This window comes from Nymphaea colorata, chromosome 6 (assembly GCF_008831285.2).
Source record: "Nymphaea colorata isolate Beijing-Zhang1983 chromosome 6, ASM883128v2, whole genome shotgun sequence".
NCBI classification, from domain to species: domain Eukaryota; kingdom Viridiplantae; phylum Streptophyta; class Magnoliopsida; order Nymphaeales; family Nymphaeaceae; genus Nymphaea; species Nymphaea colorata.
In genome coordinates this window covers 13,048,232-13,065,959 of record NC_045143.1, presented here as the reverse complement: position 1 = coordinate 13,065,959, position 17,728 = coordinate 13,048,232, and the positions used below count along the sequence as shown (strand labels likewise).

The 17,728-nt window shown below is 35.3% G+C and overlaps 1 long non-coding RNA gene across 1 annotated transcript; it reads left to right on the top strand.

Annotated features, from left to right (window-relative positions):
- The first annotated feature begins 2,702 nt into the window (after positions 1–2,702).
- Positions 2,703–6,034, top strand: LOC116255678 (uncharacterized). The gene is made up of 3 exons (XR_004172913.2): positions 2,703–2,965; positions 5,509–5,626; positions 5,758–6,034. It is a non-coding gene; the product is annotated as an uncharacterized LOC116255678 (long non-coding RNA).
- The last annotated feature ends 11,694 nt before the right edge of the window (positions 6,035–17,728 follow it).

Below are 17,728 nucleotides of genomic sequence, written 5' to 3'. Positions count from 1 at the left end.
TATGCCTTTTTTGTTATCTTATATACATTATCTCATACCTCCGTTGAGTGTTATATCATATATCTCATTATCTCATACTTCTTTTGCTATTTCAAACATATTATCGCATACTTCAATTATTATCTTATGCACTCCTTGTCATTATCTCAGAAGCTATGGGTATGAGATAATGACAAATGCTACGGGTAAACATTAAGTAAATATACATATTGGTAGTAGTGTCCATATCCAGCGTACACTCGTTATACATATGAGCGGCATATAGAACTCTTTTTCATCTATCCCTACCTTTTATTAATCTAAACAACTTTACACCTATGACATAATTACAAGGAAAAAATTGAGATATTACTAGATGCCATTAATTGTGCACTTATGAGAAAGGGAACATAAAATAAAGTGCATGCAAGTATCTAGATCTAGATCTACATCCAGATGATTGTGTTAACAATCAGGTTCTGTTGTGTGCTTTTGTGTACATCCTCCTGCAAATAGGTGATTTGAAACTGACTTCTGAATATGGTTTATCAGTAGTTCTAGTTTGGTAAGAACATTTTCAAAGAGGGCTCTGTCAATAATTGTAACAAATCTTCATTATGCATGATCATGCAAGCCATTAAATGTTAAATACAAGAAGAGAAGACATCTGCAATTTCCATCATGAACAAAATGGAAGAGGCATTGAAAGGGCAAGTTGCTCAGGTACTGTGTTTTCGAGAAACTCTTTCAGAAAGCATGTTGCTGTAATCATAGTCAGGATATTAGAAATCGTTTTTGAATTTGCTTTTCTCATCCAGATCTTCCTTGCATAGTCCTCTAGTTATAATCTTGCAGACCAGAAATTTTTGAAGGAAAAGAACCCATTGAGTTCTCTTGATTCTTCAATGCTTTATTGTTTTCAAAGTGAGTTGCTTAATTGGCACCTGAATGTCTAGTTTTGTTTATCATTGCTCATCACTAGATTTTGTAAATTGACTATGGTGTCACTAAACATCGATGGGGTGGAAATTAGCAAAGGGTACAAGAATTATAGCTATGGAATTGCTGATGAGACATACTCAGAAGATGGTAGTGCATTCTCTATAATTCAAGGTTCTGACCAAACAATATGCAAGCAATTCAAGTTCAACCGATGTCGTTCATCAACTTTGATTGTTAGATATTAGATGGTACTGCATTTTGTTTAACATGGTTTGAACATGCCTTGACTGCAGCAATTTTAAAAGTGTGTCAATCAAACCTGCTTTTCTAAGAACTTGGTATCGCAAGTGAAGCATAAAGATCCTCGTTAAATTTTTTTTGCAAGATTACAAGTTGCTGCACCAAATGGAGTCTCATATCTACCGACCGCCTAGGATTCAATTTAAGAAAAGAGGATAACTGCCGCTGTCAACAAAAACGTTCAATTTTTTGTGTAATTTAATTTTTTCTGTAATTAATAACGAAATTCGAATTTAAGAAAAACTTTTTGTTTATATCTTCATTTGAAATTGATGTATATATGTTGGGACAAAGATATATATGCTTACAGGAGTGTGAGCAGTAGAAACTGACTGTAGCCAGCATTTACGAAAATTAAGACGACAAAGTTTTTGTTTCTCCCGGCATTCAATTCCCAAGCGTCAGGCACTGTCCCAACATTGGCATGCCTTGATGAGGCTGGAATGATGGAATTCTAGAATTAAAATTCTCATTTTTTTTATAAGATTTTTGGTAATGCAAAAGGCATTGTTTTTATAAGAGGGTTTGTGCTTTAAAAAGGGGTCATGCCAAGCAATTCCTAACGCCTTTATTGGGGATAACCACCTCCAAAGACTAAGAATCTCCTAAAATATCCAAGTCACATCTAGTGAGGTCCTATACGCTTGTGCGTAGTTTTGGACTTTTGAAAGGTAGAGTTGACTTGAAAACTTGGTATGGATCTTGGATCTTAGAAATATTTTCCTTTAACTTGATTTGGAACCAAATTTGGATTTTGGAAAACTGAACTGGATTTGATTGGAAAACTTAATTTGGATCTCGGAATTGGACTTGGAAAACTTGACTTGATTTAAAAATTTGATTGGGATCAATTTGGAATACTTGATCCGGATGTTAGAACCTGATTTGGATCTTGGGAAATTGGATCTGGATCTTAGAAAATGGGACTTGGAAAACTTGACTTTATTTGAATTTCGATTTGGATCGAAAGGAATACTTGATTTGGATCTTGGAAAGTGGGACTTGGAAAATTTGACTTTATATATATATATATATTCTTTGATATTACTTGAAACTAGTGTATCCTTTTGAGATTGTTTGACATTAATAACAAATTGTTATTGTCCAATGAGACCACTACAAAACGTGGGATAAATTTATGAGACCTGGTAGCATAATGTTCCATGAATCTACCCTAAATTTTGAAGTAGAATCACTAAACAGTAGTAATAAGTTATGGGTGCCAAACGGCCACTTAGAGACCAAGGGGAGCTCAAGACTATGCTATATCGCTACTGTGGTCATGGACATAGCTCAGAGCTGTAGCTGTTCAACTTAGAGGTCGTTTGATGGTTACAGGACACGCGGAACAGGACACGCGTGTCCTGTCTAATTGATTTTTTTATCAAACGCTGGACACAGGACAAGCCGGACAGAACGGACAATTGGACAGGGGTATAAATTCTATTTGTGTTCCAATCTGTTCCGAGCTAACTCTCAGAACAGACGGAACTCCCTCTGCCCCCGACGCCCCCGACCCCGAGCCCTCGACCCCCATCACCCGATCCTTTCCGTTTCTCTCCTTCTCCTCTGTCTCCGCGGGAGGGCGACTGCAGAACATAGTCTTCTTGCAGCAGGGCGTCTTCCAGCGGCTCCTCAGCAGCATCGCATTGGTTGCAGCTCCTCAATGGGCATCCTCGAGCAGCTGAGGAAGCTCCTCAGCAGGGCGTGTGTCTTCCAGCGGCTCTTGGGCGGCGGCTTATAGGTAAACTCTCTCTCTCTCTCTCTCTCTCTCTCTCTGCTCGTTTTTTCCACCCCCTGTCGATATCTGATCCATTGTCTATTTATTCATCTCAATGATTCTTGCTTCATAAATAAGGGGCGCTTTGTTAGATTCCATCGGTGATCTTCGTAAATAAGGGGCGTTCTTTGTTTATTTATCTCATTGATTCTTGCTTTGAGACGTCATATAAATACTTGCTTCTAAGAATTGAAAGGAATGAAGTGACCTAATTACTCAGTTCTAAGGCTGATGTAACTTTGTTCTCCCCTGTTTCTCCCTTTGCTGAATCGAATTGAACACAGAACGCATCGCGCAACACAATTTTTCCATAAAAATCGTCATTCCAAATTTCCAAGCCTTCGGCCCTACACAAAAAATGCATTTTTCCTTTCTATTTCACCCGTCCATCACTTTTGCTTTCTAACTCAGATATATGCATTGATAAAATTAAATAGATGAATTTGATATTTTTCATATTTGTACATGCCAAATAGGTGGCACTTGGATCAGCTAATTTTTCATATTCAACTTACAAAAAGAGCTTTTGAATGAGCGACAAGTTTAGGCTGAAACACAGATCTGTTCGGTTGGTCCAACCTGCCTTCATGCCTATCCTGATTTCTCATCCATTCTTTACTGTTCGGCAATCAGAATGCTGCCATATCTCCAATAAATCAGCAACTTTGCCACTCAAAAATAAAATAGCTGCTGCTATGAGTAAAAATTTTAAGTTCCCACTTTCTATATTAAAATTAACCATTGTGAAAGCATGTGCTAATAAATGTACTTTTCATCCCTCAAGATGTAAAGCCGATATAAACATCGGTATCACAACAAAAATGTCGTCTTTCCATGATAAGATTGTGTGCTATTCTGAAATTTGGCGCCAGACAATCAATGAAATGCTTTATTCTGAAAGTCATGATCCTCTTTAAGTGGTACCTCCTGATACCAGTAGAAATTAGGTTGGAACAATAATGATTTCGATTTAGATGAAGTTGGTTCTCATCAATATATTGGACTTCTTGTCATAAGCACAAACAAAACCAACATTTTCCTTTTATGAAAACAATCGTGGAAATGAAACAAATAGTGAACAGCATGATTCAATCAATTTAGAATTCACGTGCCCAATACCCATATGATGTGCCCAAAGATCTATTTGCTGTGCAAAAATAATTGTATATATAGCTAGTCAATTATTGAGCACCATGAAAAATGAGATAGAAAGACAAGCTTCTTATTCTGTTTCTGCAGGATTAATCAGAAACGGGCATAGACAATTGGCAAGCTCTCCGTGAATTTTATCAGTAGGTACTCTTGAGCTTGTTCAATTCCTCGAAATATGAAGCCGAACAGGCGATCAGCTGGACAGAACTCTGGCTGATAGGAGTGAGCAACTAACAATTTGAAAGCCCATGAGACTCGAAGTTAGCTTGGTGGCCCTTGAAAGTCCATTACTGAAGGCAGATTTTTCTTTTTAGTTTGTAACAGAAGGCAGCTAGCCATCTGAGTTATCGAACTTCATACCTTCTCACATTTTTTTTTATTAACAGAAGGTCACTACTGCATGTGGTGGTGGGCTGTTAGTATGGTTAACAAACAACCATTTTGAAAGGGCGCCATCCGCTGCATCTCCCATTCCTTCAATCCTCATCTTTAGCATCTGCAAACTGCATATACCATTCCTAACTACTCTCAAAATATAAACTTTGTTAAACTCGTTTGGTCTCCAAATTCCTGTTTTGGGAATGTTTGGATGAAACCAGGTTTTGTAAAAGCTGCCCCTCCCAGGTTTTTCATCTGAAAACCTGGTTTTGAGTAGGGACAATGTGAATTGGTTCTATCCGTAACATGCATTAGTGCAGGTCCATGAACCACTGCATGTTGTTTATAGGTTTCAGCCTTTGCATCGTGAAACTGCTTTGAGGTAGATGAGAACAAGCAAGCGTAGGCATCCTTTGCAGCTGCTGCAGGTATAATCTCCCTTTTAACAAGCAAGCATAGGCATCCTATTGGAGCTACAAAACATTAGAAATATTATAGTGATATATATCAGTGTGTAAAGTATGAACATGGTTCTGGCCATGTGAGAAGGACATCTCATGTTCATAAATTTGTGCAAGTGATTGATCACCATCTAACTTTTGAATCTTAATGTATATGAAAGTTTTAAACCTGCTAAACTGTCATAGTTGCACAATTGGGGAATGTTAGTTGTTAAAATCCTCTATGTTGCTGCAATGCTTCATGTCTTTCGTGTGTGCTTGTGCCTTTCCTAGCTATTTAAGAGTTAGTGCAACCGTTGTTGTCCAGATTGCTGCACTACATGGTTCTAGACCATCTTCGTAACCTTGCAGCTAAGATGGTTGTTGGTTTCAACAGCCCTGTCGCAGAGCAAACACATTTGGACTAGCTGAATTCCCATTCTTTGGATATGCAAGAAAGAAAAACCACGTTCTCTTGCTTTCTAGATTGCTTCTTTCCATGGTTGCTCCTCACTTCGCTTCCTTGTGATGTTCCAGATATGCTTCGAGCTGAACTCACTATGTACCTCAGAGCTCCAAACCAGGACATCATGATTGGTTGATATCTTGAATGGATGGAACGATGTAGCTTTTTCTTTTAATCGTTAGTCTTAAGGTTAGTTTAATTCTTGTATGTCTAACATTCTCATTATATTATATGTCATTGTTTTAATTATATTTGATTATTTTAATATTTTATGGTGATAATCTAATTTTTTGTTTGTCTTTTTAATTTTTGAAATGCAGGAACCAGACGGTGATGCCTCTTCTAAAGTATTACATGGTTTTGATGAGAAGAGTAGCATGCACGACAAAAGACTACTTATCTAGCGAGTTGTTATAGTTGTTTTTGTTTTATGACTTGCAACAGTTGAATATTTTAGACAATTTGTATTTTGTAGTTTTACTTGATACCGGTGGCTTATAGATGTTTAAACATTCTACAGTACTGATGTTTTTGTTATATATATGAATGTATTGAAAGAGTTGATTTTGTTATAATATTATGGAGCGTGTTATCAAATGTATTGATTTGCATATGACATGTTATGAATTGTACACTTGTTTTGATATAACATGTTCAAAAAATAAGATGTCATATAGCGGACAGAACAAATATAATATAATAAACAAACACCAAACATGACAGACAGAATTAACCATGAAAGACGCAAACATCGAACAGGACCGATAGATCAGACATGACAAAAACAAACGTTAGACAGAATGGACAGAACAGACACATACGAAACAAACGCCAGACAAGAAGAACGTAGTGTTCTGTTCCTAAAATCATCAAACGATGGACAAGGAACATCATTGTCCATGAGGACAGGACAGTAGTGCAATGAACAGGACGTTCTGTCTGTCCTGTCCCAATGGACAGCAATCAAACGTGCCATTTGGAAGTAATGTATGCATGCCACCATTCATGCTTCATCCAAATATATACCATCATCATGATAAAGATAGAGAAGAATTTGTGGGTCGTCCCCTAAGTGACCACTTAATATTGGCATTCAAGGGTCAAAAATTTTCTTAGCAACCGATCCCTTGGCTCGATAAATGATTTGAAAACTTGAGATTCAAAGAGTGTTTTGAAGTCTCTTTGTGATAGCTTTGAATTTCTGTCAAAAAATTGCTTGGCTCTCAATTTCATGGAAGCTGGAAATTTTCAGTTTTAGAGACTCTTGATCTTTATTATCAAAAACATGGGCTGGAGTTCAAATCTTATGTTCTGGATGACACATTTTTTCTGGATGACATTATTAAGAAAATTTTATAAAGTCCTGGTTTCGTCGGACTTTTGTTGGAGGTCGTGAGCGGGATCTGCCTTCACTGAGTTTGTTGAGTCTCTTATTGTCTTTGTTTTGACTTGAATTCTCAAGTGATTCGACCTCATTTGGATTTTCTTTTTCTTTTTTGAAAAATCAGTGCAGAAACTCTTGATTCGTATCTTGAAAAGACTAGACTAGATTTTCATGGTCCTTATTTTCCACAAGCTTTTGGTTTCTTTTGTGAGTCAAAATTTGATTCAAGGGAATCTCTTTAGGCATTCTCCAAAATCTTGAGAAAGAAAAGCCGCTGGCTTGAAAAACTCCAGTTTGAGTAAAATTTCAGGATTTTCCATAAAACCTGCTTGATTAAGATATATTTTAATGAAAATCACATATGTAATGCTCGCTTTTCTAGGATGAGTTTATAAAAATCCCTGGTTACTCATATTTATTTATTTATTTTGATAAATTCTCATTTTAGCATTCTCCAAAATCTTGAGAAAGAAGAGCCTCTGGCTTGAAAAATTCAAGTTTGGGTAAAATTTCATGATCTTCCATTAAACCTGCTTGATTAAGATAGATTTTAGTTAAAATCATATATGTAAAGCTCGGACTTTCTAGGATGCGTTTATAAAAATCTCTGGTTGCTCATGTCCTTGTTTCAGCAGGTTTTCTTTTACAGAAAAACTTCAAGCCTTAAGTTTATTACATATATATGTTATTTTGGTAAATTCTCATTTTAACGGAGTTTACATTTATATTTATTTATTTATTTTGGTAAATTCTAATTTTAATGGACCGAACATAAATTCTTATGCTTTGCATCTAGTAAGTATTTTAACTACGTTAATTTTTCATAAGGCTCCAAATTTTTGGCTTTTGGGGGTTCTTGCTTGGGGGCGGACTTCATGAAACCTTCAAACTCTTGTTCTAGAAAATATTTTATGAATTTTGGGAAGAGTTTACTGATTCCATGGAAAGCAAAATCCTTGGACTTAGATAGCTTTTCAAAGCCATGAAACCATAGCCTTTTGAGTGTTTCGTGAAGCTGAAATTATGGAACTCTAGAACTAAAACTCTCATTTTTTCAATGAAATGACAATTGCATTATCAAACGAAAAAGTTTGATTCCAGAATTGTAGGCTCATTTTTTAATCAAAATTCTGGAATAATGATTCCACCTTAAGGGATGAAATCATGATTCCAAAATTTTAAAAATTTCATTTCTTTTTGAGACACATGTCATGATAACTTTAATTAATCAATTTTAGAATTTTGATTCTTCTTTCATTAAACACTTCATTTTTTATTTTGGAATCAAAATTCCATACTATCAAACACAAAGGAAAATTAGAACTGGAAATTTCATTCCAATTCTAGTTTAGGGTAGAATTTTGTTTCTAGAATGTTAATTATATAGTCAAAATTCAAGAGCATCAAACACCCCTTAAGGGATTGATGATTTGAACCAAATCGTTAGAGAGGCCTACCGTGAAGAGTCACAGCAAGCCCCAACTTCCAAGGTTTTGTCTAGCCACTTTTCTTGGGATTAGTTAAAACGGATGCTAAGCAACTTAAAAAAAAATGATGAAATTACTTTTAAAAGATACTTGCATTGGTTCTAAGCCATGTTCAGATTGCTTCTGATCACCTACTAGTGAGGTGGAGCTATTATATTTGAGATTTCTTGTTTCAAATATATATACATAGAAATTTAGCATTCAAAGCACCATTATATAACCCATTTCACAGTAAGGAATATCACCATTATATGACATATAATATAAAACACAAATCAATTAAGGAATATCACAGGCCACGCTCAGCAAACAACACCACCATTACTGAAATCAAAGCTTCCTAAGGGCGACACCCTAATTGAGGGAGAATTCACTACGAAAAACGGAGGAGTCGTTGACAGCTGAATAACGTTCATCGACGTTTGAAGCGATCGACAGTAAAGAAAACGTCTGTCAAAACTATCATCGACACTCTAGTGCACACGACGGGGTAGAGTTTGCACCGACACATCATGTGCGTAGGTAATAATACTTTTACGGACACGTGTTGGCATCAGTAATACTTTTTATCGACATATACGTGGACGTCGATAATATATTTATCGACGTATCGGTGAATATTTGTTTATTTTTTTTCCTATCGACGCATACCGATGTCCATTTCATTTAGAGGTACAACTCTAAGGATTCTACAAGTATTAAAACAATGCCGAGAGAACGAACAAAAGAAAAAAAGAGCTTCCACGACTTGGAAAGATAGCATTTGAGTAAAGAGCTTTTACAAGTTGAATTCAAAAGATATAAAACAAATACATCAAACATAAAAAACAGAGGCCAGCTGCAGCGAAAATGAAAAAAGTATGAAACAAAAAACCCAAAATCATGTGGTTCAGGTTAGGTGTATTTGATGATTTGAAGCAGCGAGTGAAGGAGGCCTACAAGATCCATGTGATAAATTACATAAGCTTAAAATAAAACAAGCATTGTTTACAAAAACAAACCAACCTACAAACTGGAACACAAAAATACAAAAAACTTGAAGTAGAAAAAGCAAAAATATTATCCTATAATAATATCATAACTTAAAATCATTTGCAAATAGAAAAATCAAACTTAACATTAAGTTCTAGCAACCTATCTTTTTATCATTTAAACGTCTAAAATTGATGAAAAACACTTGGAATCGCCCAAAAACTTTGGTAAACGTCGGTGGAAGAAGAGGGAGGCCAAAGGAAAAGAGGAAACAAAAAAGAAAGGAGAAGAAGGCTCAAGCAGAGTTATTGAGTCGGGAAAAACTCTACCAACACGTGGGATGTGTCGGTAAATGCCTTTTAAAAACATTGGTAAAAGTTTTGTGGTAATTTTTACCGAAGCATGGGATGCGTCGATAAAGGATTTACTTAAAAGCAAAAGTAAAATTTTTACAGTAACTTTTACAGACGTTTGAAGGATGTCGGTAAAAGCGACTTTAACGATGCAAGCATGACCACATATCGATAAAGCTAACTTCTTTTTATATCGACGTTTGCAAAATGAATATCGGTACAAGGTTTTTTACGGACATTCTATTCCGAACGTCATTAAAAATATTATGTTTGGCGATGTTTTCAAGCTGGACGTTGGTAAAAGTAACTTCAACCGCATTTTAGCGGCACACGTAGGGAAAGACTACGTTTTACTAATGTCTTGTTCCAGACGTTGGTAAAAGTGACATGTTTATCGACTTTTTCAAGCTGAATGTCGGTAAAAGCTCAACTTCAAACACATCCTAACGGCATGCATCAGTGAAAGCTACTTTCACCAACATCTTGTTCTGAACATGATAAAAAAATAATTATCACCAACATTTTAGAGCCAAACGTTGGTAAAAGTAGCCTTCCACCGACGTGCCTTTTTACCACGCGTCGTGAATCCATTTTTTTTGTTTAGTGATGCAACATCTCACCGTATGATTCTCACAAACGGGAATCTTTTGAAAACTTAGGTCGATTTGAGGTGCTTGGGTAGATTGAAAAATGAATTGTCTTTTTCAAAGAATTTTCTTCTAGATTGAAAATCTAGAAGATGCATGCATCAATGGATTTTAACATGTACATCCTTGGTGGTCTCCCTTAGGGTTAGATAAATCTCAACCTCATCAAATAAAAAGAAATAAAATCTCGTCCCACCTATTAAGATACATATTTGGCACAAGGGTCCCAAGTGGTGTACCCTCTACCTTATGTAAGTAGAAAAAATTATCTTTTTTGTTTCTTTTATAAAAATAATGATGGGTGTTCCAGTTTACGGGATTGGCCACATGGATTATAATCTGGATGCTCAATAATGTTTCGAAAAATGTTTCTCTTGCAAGTGAGCAATTGACAAATTTATTTTGCTAATTGGCTAGACTTCTTGTGTTTGATTTTATCTTTGTTTAGCCAATTGATTAAAGATTTTTCTTGTGATTGTAAATTTTAAGTGATTACGGATGATGCCATCTTGCATGCGTCCATTGATCTTATAACAACTTTTTTATGAATCTTGCAAATTATTTATTTATTTACCTTATTTTCTTTAATTTTTAAAATTATATATATATATATATATATATATATACATATATATATATATTATAAATTTCCCAAAATGCATCTGTGTACTGTCTTCCAGCAGCCCCTTATAGCTGGTGTGCATCAGCCTCCTTGGCCAATGCATTCCCAATGTTTTTTTGTTTTTTTGAAATAGATTTGAGAATGTGTTCGGTGAAAGCTAAATTTCAATGTCTCTGACCATACTGGAAGTAGTTAATATCTTTCTTTTTGCTTTTTTCTGTTATTATCTGCTCTTGTAAGTTAAATGATGATTTGTCATTTTTAATACGAGAATTCAGGTGATTCTTATGCTTGATAGTTTTTTGATACTTGGCTATGGAAAATTTTCCATATTAAATCAACAGTGTATGCTGTTAGCCGTGTGATATCTTAATCACTCTTGATTACGATCAAATGAAGCATTTGTACTAATAGGCATTCAGAAGCATAGTCAAACTTGATAGGATGTGAAAAATGTAAGACCGATAAGGAGAATTTTGGTTGATAATTTTATTTAACCTACTTTGGTGTAAATTTGGTTCAACTTGGTTTTGTGAAACCAAGTTCTAGTTCTACTTGCGTGCTTTAAGAAGATTGTTTTTTTCGATGTCCTTTTGGTTCAAGAGGAACGTTTGGTTCTCTACCATCATGTGGATGCAAATGTAAACATGCCTTTGTTAGATTTCAAGGCTTGTACATCCATCAGTAAGTTCTTCTTTCACAGTGGAGTCAGATTTTGTTGCCGATTTAAAGAGTAAGAATTACCTTATCATGTGTCATTTTTCCTAGACTTCTGACATCAAATTGATTCCATCAATGCTTTAGTAAAATCAATGATCATGCATTTTTCATAAAATCAAAGACTTTGAAACTTTATACCAAAACAAAGAAAAAATTTATTGGTTCACTGAAACCAGAAGAAACAAGTGAAGAAGAATGCTTTTGTAACAAACACGATGACCATAAAAGGAATCAGGTCAAGTCTACTTCCTCTATAAAGTGAATAGGCTTGTTGATTTTTCAAATTAGCAAAGATAAAAGCAAGCAATAACAATGTAGTTAGTAACTTAGCACCAAGACTCAAGTTAAAATACTGCACCCCTTTAGAACCACCAAAAACCATTTCAAAGACAATTCAGTAGCTTCATGAGCTAAATACAACAAATATCAAGCCTCCTTTGTTCTGTTCTTTAGCACTAAGAAAGGAGGAAATTGACCATTTTTGCAGAATCAATCCCGGAATCTACCTATTCGAGTCATATTCCAACGTCTTCTTCATTTACCTGCTAATTGCTACGCCCTAAGATCTTTATAGGCTAACACTCAATTTGATGGCCTCTAACTACTTGTTGCACCCATTTTTTTAGGTAAGGCAGCTTATGATCAATTTACTGCACAACCTATCTTAACTGCAGTACGAATCACTGTTATACATATCATCGACTTTAAATCCTCAAGGTAGTTCTACAACCCCAATTAGATACAAATTATTCTTGGCACAAGTACAACTCACAAATAAAAAAACCAAAAACAGGAAAAAAAAACATTGGGAATACATAATGCATATTCAGCATGCAGACACATTTTGGGAATGCATCGTCTGGCTGCACAGACCGATTTTGGAGAGCAGTTCCTGTGAGTCGAGAGAGCTCCTCATCGATGCCATAGGGAAGCCTTAAAGAACGAGGGGGAAAGATGGGATGGACTAAAGACAATAGTGATGGGAGATTTCTCTCATGCATACACAAAACGAATATGCCCTAAACAGGATCATGTTCATGCTAAATCATTGAATCAAAACTTTAACTGTAGCGGAAGTATACCTGAATCCATCTGAACAGCACGGATGGTAGATCGCAGTAGGATTTTTCAGGGTCTGTGCGGCGCACGTGCGGTTTCTCTCAGATAGAGAAGAGACAACGCTAGAAACAATGTTTCAAGCAACCGTTGTACGACCCATGGACCACTATCCTTTTATATCAAGAGCAATTATGGATTCAACCCATCAAAGAGTCCGTAATTGTGTACAGGTATCTATACATTATAAAATAGCTCATACCATATAAAATAACGTAATATCTCAAAATGCAATCACGTAACTGGATATTTACATTAAGACAGCCATAATGTGTGAAATTCCTCATTGACATACGTCAACCCACCAAATGATCCTTACAAATAGAGGCGCTATCAAAGGACTCCAGAAGGAAACTCCAGCCAACCATGACGATGGAAACAGAAACGATTGTAATCGTTACAATATCAAGAAAATCAGAGGACTCACAAAGGAAACTCCAGCCAGCCATAAGGATGGAAACAGTAACAATTGTAATCGTTACAATACCAAGAAGGAAACATCATCTGGCCGACCGTACAAAGACAGTAATACAAAGACAACGGCTGGCCAGGCAGACACTACAGGAGACTAAGATGCAGTTGTCAAACGGAGAGGCGCAGCAACTAAACAAGGAAATAACAACTGTAAATTAGATATTGTTTCCTTTTATAAAGATCGATATAAATCTTGTAAATCAGGAAACGATGATGCCTGTAATTCTATTATAAATAGAAGAAAGATCCACGCCTATCGACACTAAGAACAATAGCACACTAAGAATGATAGCTGCCTTTGTGGACGTAGGTGTGAGTTTACACCTAACCACGTTAACATTAGGCATTCTTTCCTTGAATCAATGCTTGTCTTTAGGAACTTGGGGAGTGTTCATCACAGGTCGTTTTTGGGCAGAGGTGATCGCTCCTGGCTTAAGATCGCTGTTGGAGAAAGCGCAGTCTGGGGAGGGTTGGGTATTGGGTAATGGGGGAAAAAATCGGGAACGGAAAGGGGGAAATGAAGAAGAATCAATGACCCCCTTCGTCTCTTTACATTTACAACCATGGGATAGGAGATCCATTAGAAATCTCCATACGTTATGGCCCTCACTCTCTCTCTCTCTCTCTCTCTTTATATATATATATATATATATATACATATATATATATATATATATATATACATATATATATATATATATATCGTGGCCAATTTGAGTATGGCTTGAAGAATTTTCAGCTTAGTGGAATTCTGAATTGTCTTTCAATAATACTGGTCAATATATATATATATATATATATATAATGTCGTGGCCAATTTGAGGATGGATTAAATAATTTTCAGCTTATTGGAATTCTGATTTGTCTTTCACTAATACTTGTCAACACACACACACACACACACACTATAAACCTCGTGGCCAATTTGAGGATGGATTAAAGAATTTTCAGCCTAGTGGAATTCTGAATTGTCTTTCAATAATACTTGGCCAATTTGAGGATGGATTAAAGAATTTTGAGCTCAGTGGAATTCTGAATTGTCTTTCAATAATATTTTTAAAATAGGCTGACTGGGAAAATCGAGATGTTAGACTGATCTTTGTTCTGCCCAGAGACACTGACCAGGCCTGGTTAGCTGGGTTAATTGAGGAGGAAACCAGGCATGGCCAACCTTCTTATATTTGTCCCTCTTGAATGCTTACGTATTTTTCTTTTGTTCTTATACGTTTATTGGATTTTTGGATTCTAAATTGTTGTTTATTTTAGTTTTGAACTTCAATTTCGGATTTCTGATGCAAAGGAACTTTGAGAATTCTATTTTTAGATCTTAAATTCATATTAAGAAAGGTATTTCAAAATTGATTTGATATTTTGGATCATACATCCATTTTGATTTTGGATCTTGGAAAAAAATCCTAATATTGCTATTCTGGATCTCGGCTCAAATCATGCATCCTGTCTAGAGGTACACTCTAGTTCTTGGATTTTGAATTTTTCGACTTAAATTCAGGTTTGGGTCCAAGTTCCGGTTTTGGATCCTAGGTTTCTGATCTAGGAGTTAAACCTAGATTCGGATCTTTAAATGTGCCTTGAGTCCAATTTCCTTAATTTGCTGTTTTTCTGGAAAACTGGTGCAATTACCTTTTGTTTTCTACGACGGAGATCACCTCAGAGCTGGCGAATCTCAAGATTTTCACATTAGAGAAGCAAATTATGCGTTTTCGAAATGAACGGCGCAATAGCCGTGGCATTGATAGTTCGTGTGACAGGCAAATTCAAGAAAACTTCTTGGTTCAAAGAGGAAGAAGACATTCTCCATTCACGTTGGGCGTCTAACATTCTGAAACAAAGATAACTGAAAATCATCATGATGGAGAAGTGTCATCTGCATTTGTAAATCATATTGGTAAGGTTAAATTTATAAAAAAATAATTGTTTAAATATCATACTTTAAAAAGTCTGGTTTTTGTCCTTGATTTATTTCTCTGGTTTCTACAAATCACTATATACATTTAAGGGGCATAGTACAATCAGTCCGATGGCATGAATAATTGTAAGGATATATTTAAGCTGCCCTCATTAGAATGACCTTTTCAGTATCCGTAGTATCCATTATCATGTGGATACTTGTTTACATTAACAGTAGATTTTCTTTGGAAAGAGGATTTACAAGTATTATATTTTTCTCCATCTTTATCTCCTCCCCTTATGGCAGCTCTATCTTCTCCTTGGTTGGATTCTGTGTCTTCATATCATTTGTTCCCATATCTTGATGAGCTTTAATTTGGACAGCCACAGTTTTCAACTACTACTCTTCTTTTTTTTTTTTTTTTCCCTTTTTGGTGTGTATTACTTATCGTTGTAAATTTGAAAAATCATTACTTGTTCAAGCATGCTTGGTAGAAGCAGAAAGGATGGAGTTTCTACTCATAATATAAATCCAAGCAACCTACCCAACTGATTTTAGGGACGAGTCGCTTGTCCGAGTTTCTGGATTAGCAACCATGGAATTTCTTGGTAAATAAAAATCCAAAGAGCTGATTAGCCATTGTAGCTAGTGAGAGCAATTTAAGATTAAAAAAAAAAAAAAGTCTTTATAGGTTTAGAACTAGAAAAATGGCATAAGTTCATAACTTTCAGATAACCTCAAAACTTTAGCGTCAAAGAAAATCTTCTTTGGGATTTGATTAGGTGGGATGCATTAATATCACAAAGATTTTCTTGTCAAATTGAAAAATGTTGTGTAGCACGGCAAACTGCTCCCCACATTAAGAGGTTAGAAGCATTCCCACTATCATGCTTTCGCTTTATAACAAGCCAGGAGTTACGACATAATCTTTGTTGAATATTTGCTTTTCGAAACTCTTCCGATATAGAATTTTCGTGCCCAACATCAGCACTTGTTTGTAGGATGTTCTCTTTCCCATCTCCTTTCTGGTTGGGCGAAACTTGGGGACAGCTCTAGATGAATCTCAATCTTCCACAAAGACAAGAAATATCTACTAATTATCTGTTGGGTAGAGGCAACGTCTACTGCCAGGTTGAGTGCTGTTGTTTGCCTTCCGCCTTAATCTTACTTGAAGAAAGGACCATCTTTTATGGAGGAAACTCTAACAGATGAAATAAAGGTACTACGGTCGTCTTCTTTTCCTGCAGAAGAAGATACATTAAAATGTCATTCCCACAATCCCACTACCAAAGAAGAATTCCTCACTCGGTGCTCGCCAAATACAGGAAATTAATGAAGCCAAGTTGCCTTGACGACCTTCCATTTTCGTCTACAAATCTAAATTGCAAAAGAGATTAAGATGAACTCTGGAATCTGAATCTGTTTCATGGCGTCTTACCAATTCGAAGTTGCAGAGTTTAGAATGCTTGTTATAAGGTTCCAATGATGGTAGAGGTTCCAATGATGATGCTTCCACCTTCTTTTCTTTGAGGTTTATGAGTTTCATGGCAGTTGCAGGAAGAAGGGAGTTGTTGAAGATGAGGAGGAGGAGGAGAGAGCAGAAGAGATGTTGAATAGAGAAGCAGAAGCCATGGTAGTAGCCAGTAGGTGGTGCGTGGTGGAGAAGGTGCTGGTTACCAACAGTGTGGCTAAAAAATTGGTAAAAGATTAAGGCGGAGGAATGCTGCTGTTTGCCTTCCGCCTTAATCTTACTTGAAGAAAGGACCATCTTTTATATGGAGGAAACTGTAACATGGTCCTTTCTTATATATGTGTGTATTGAAAAAACATACAATTAAGCAAAAAAAAAGGAGGAAAATGAGATAATGTATTTTAATATATAACATTAATTTTCTTTTTTGGTTTTTTCTCCACCATTTACTTTGAAAACATAAATTATCATTATAATTTTTTCTTTCTCTTTCTTCACTTTTAGAAATTATATATATATATATATATATATATATATATATATAACTGGTTTTTTAGAAAAGCAACAGTTTAATAGAACCGAATGATTTAATATGATGGATAATTAAAAATAAAAAATAAAAAGAAAAATATGATAGACATTTTCTTTATATTGTTTACATATTTTCTCCCAACTATCATCTACTTATGACTAGATGATTGAGTGGCTTTCAATTGTCAAATCATTATTTACTTAGTATATATATATATAAATAAAATGAGAAATAAGGTTTGGTCATATAGAAAAACCGGACACTTTAATTTTGATGTTTAAAGTGTGTTCTTTTTTTTTGGAAATCTAACCTTACCTATTCACTGCAAAATATATGTTAAATTGATCATTTTTGGACTTTCATATTATTTTATAATAAGTAAAAATGAATAAAAATTCCCAATTTTTCATAAAAAACAACTTATGTTTTGTATCAAACTAGTTTTTATAACTATATCAATTTATTTATATTTTATTTAAAATACTTTTTTGGCAAAAAATTAAAGCATCGTGTTTTTATCGTTTCTATCAATTTCTCTCTCTCTCTCTCTTTCTCTCTCTCTCTCTCTCTCTCTCTCTCTCTCTCTATATATATATATATATAT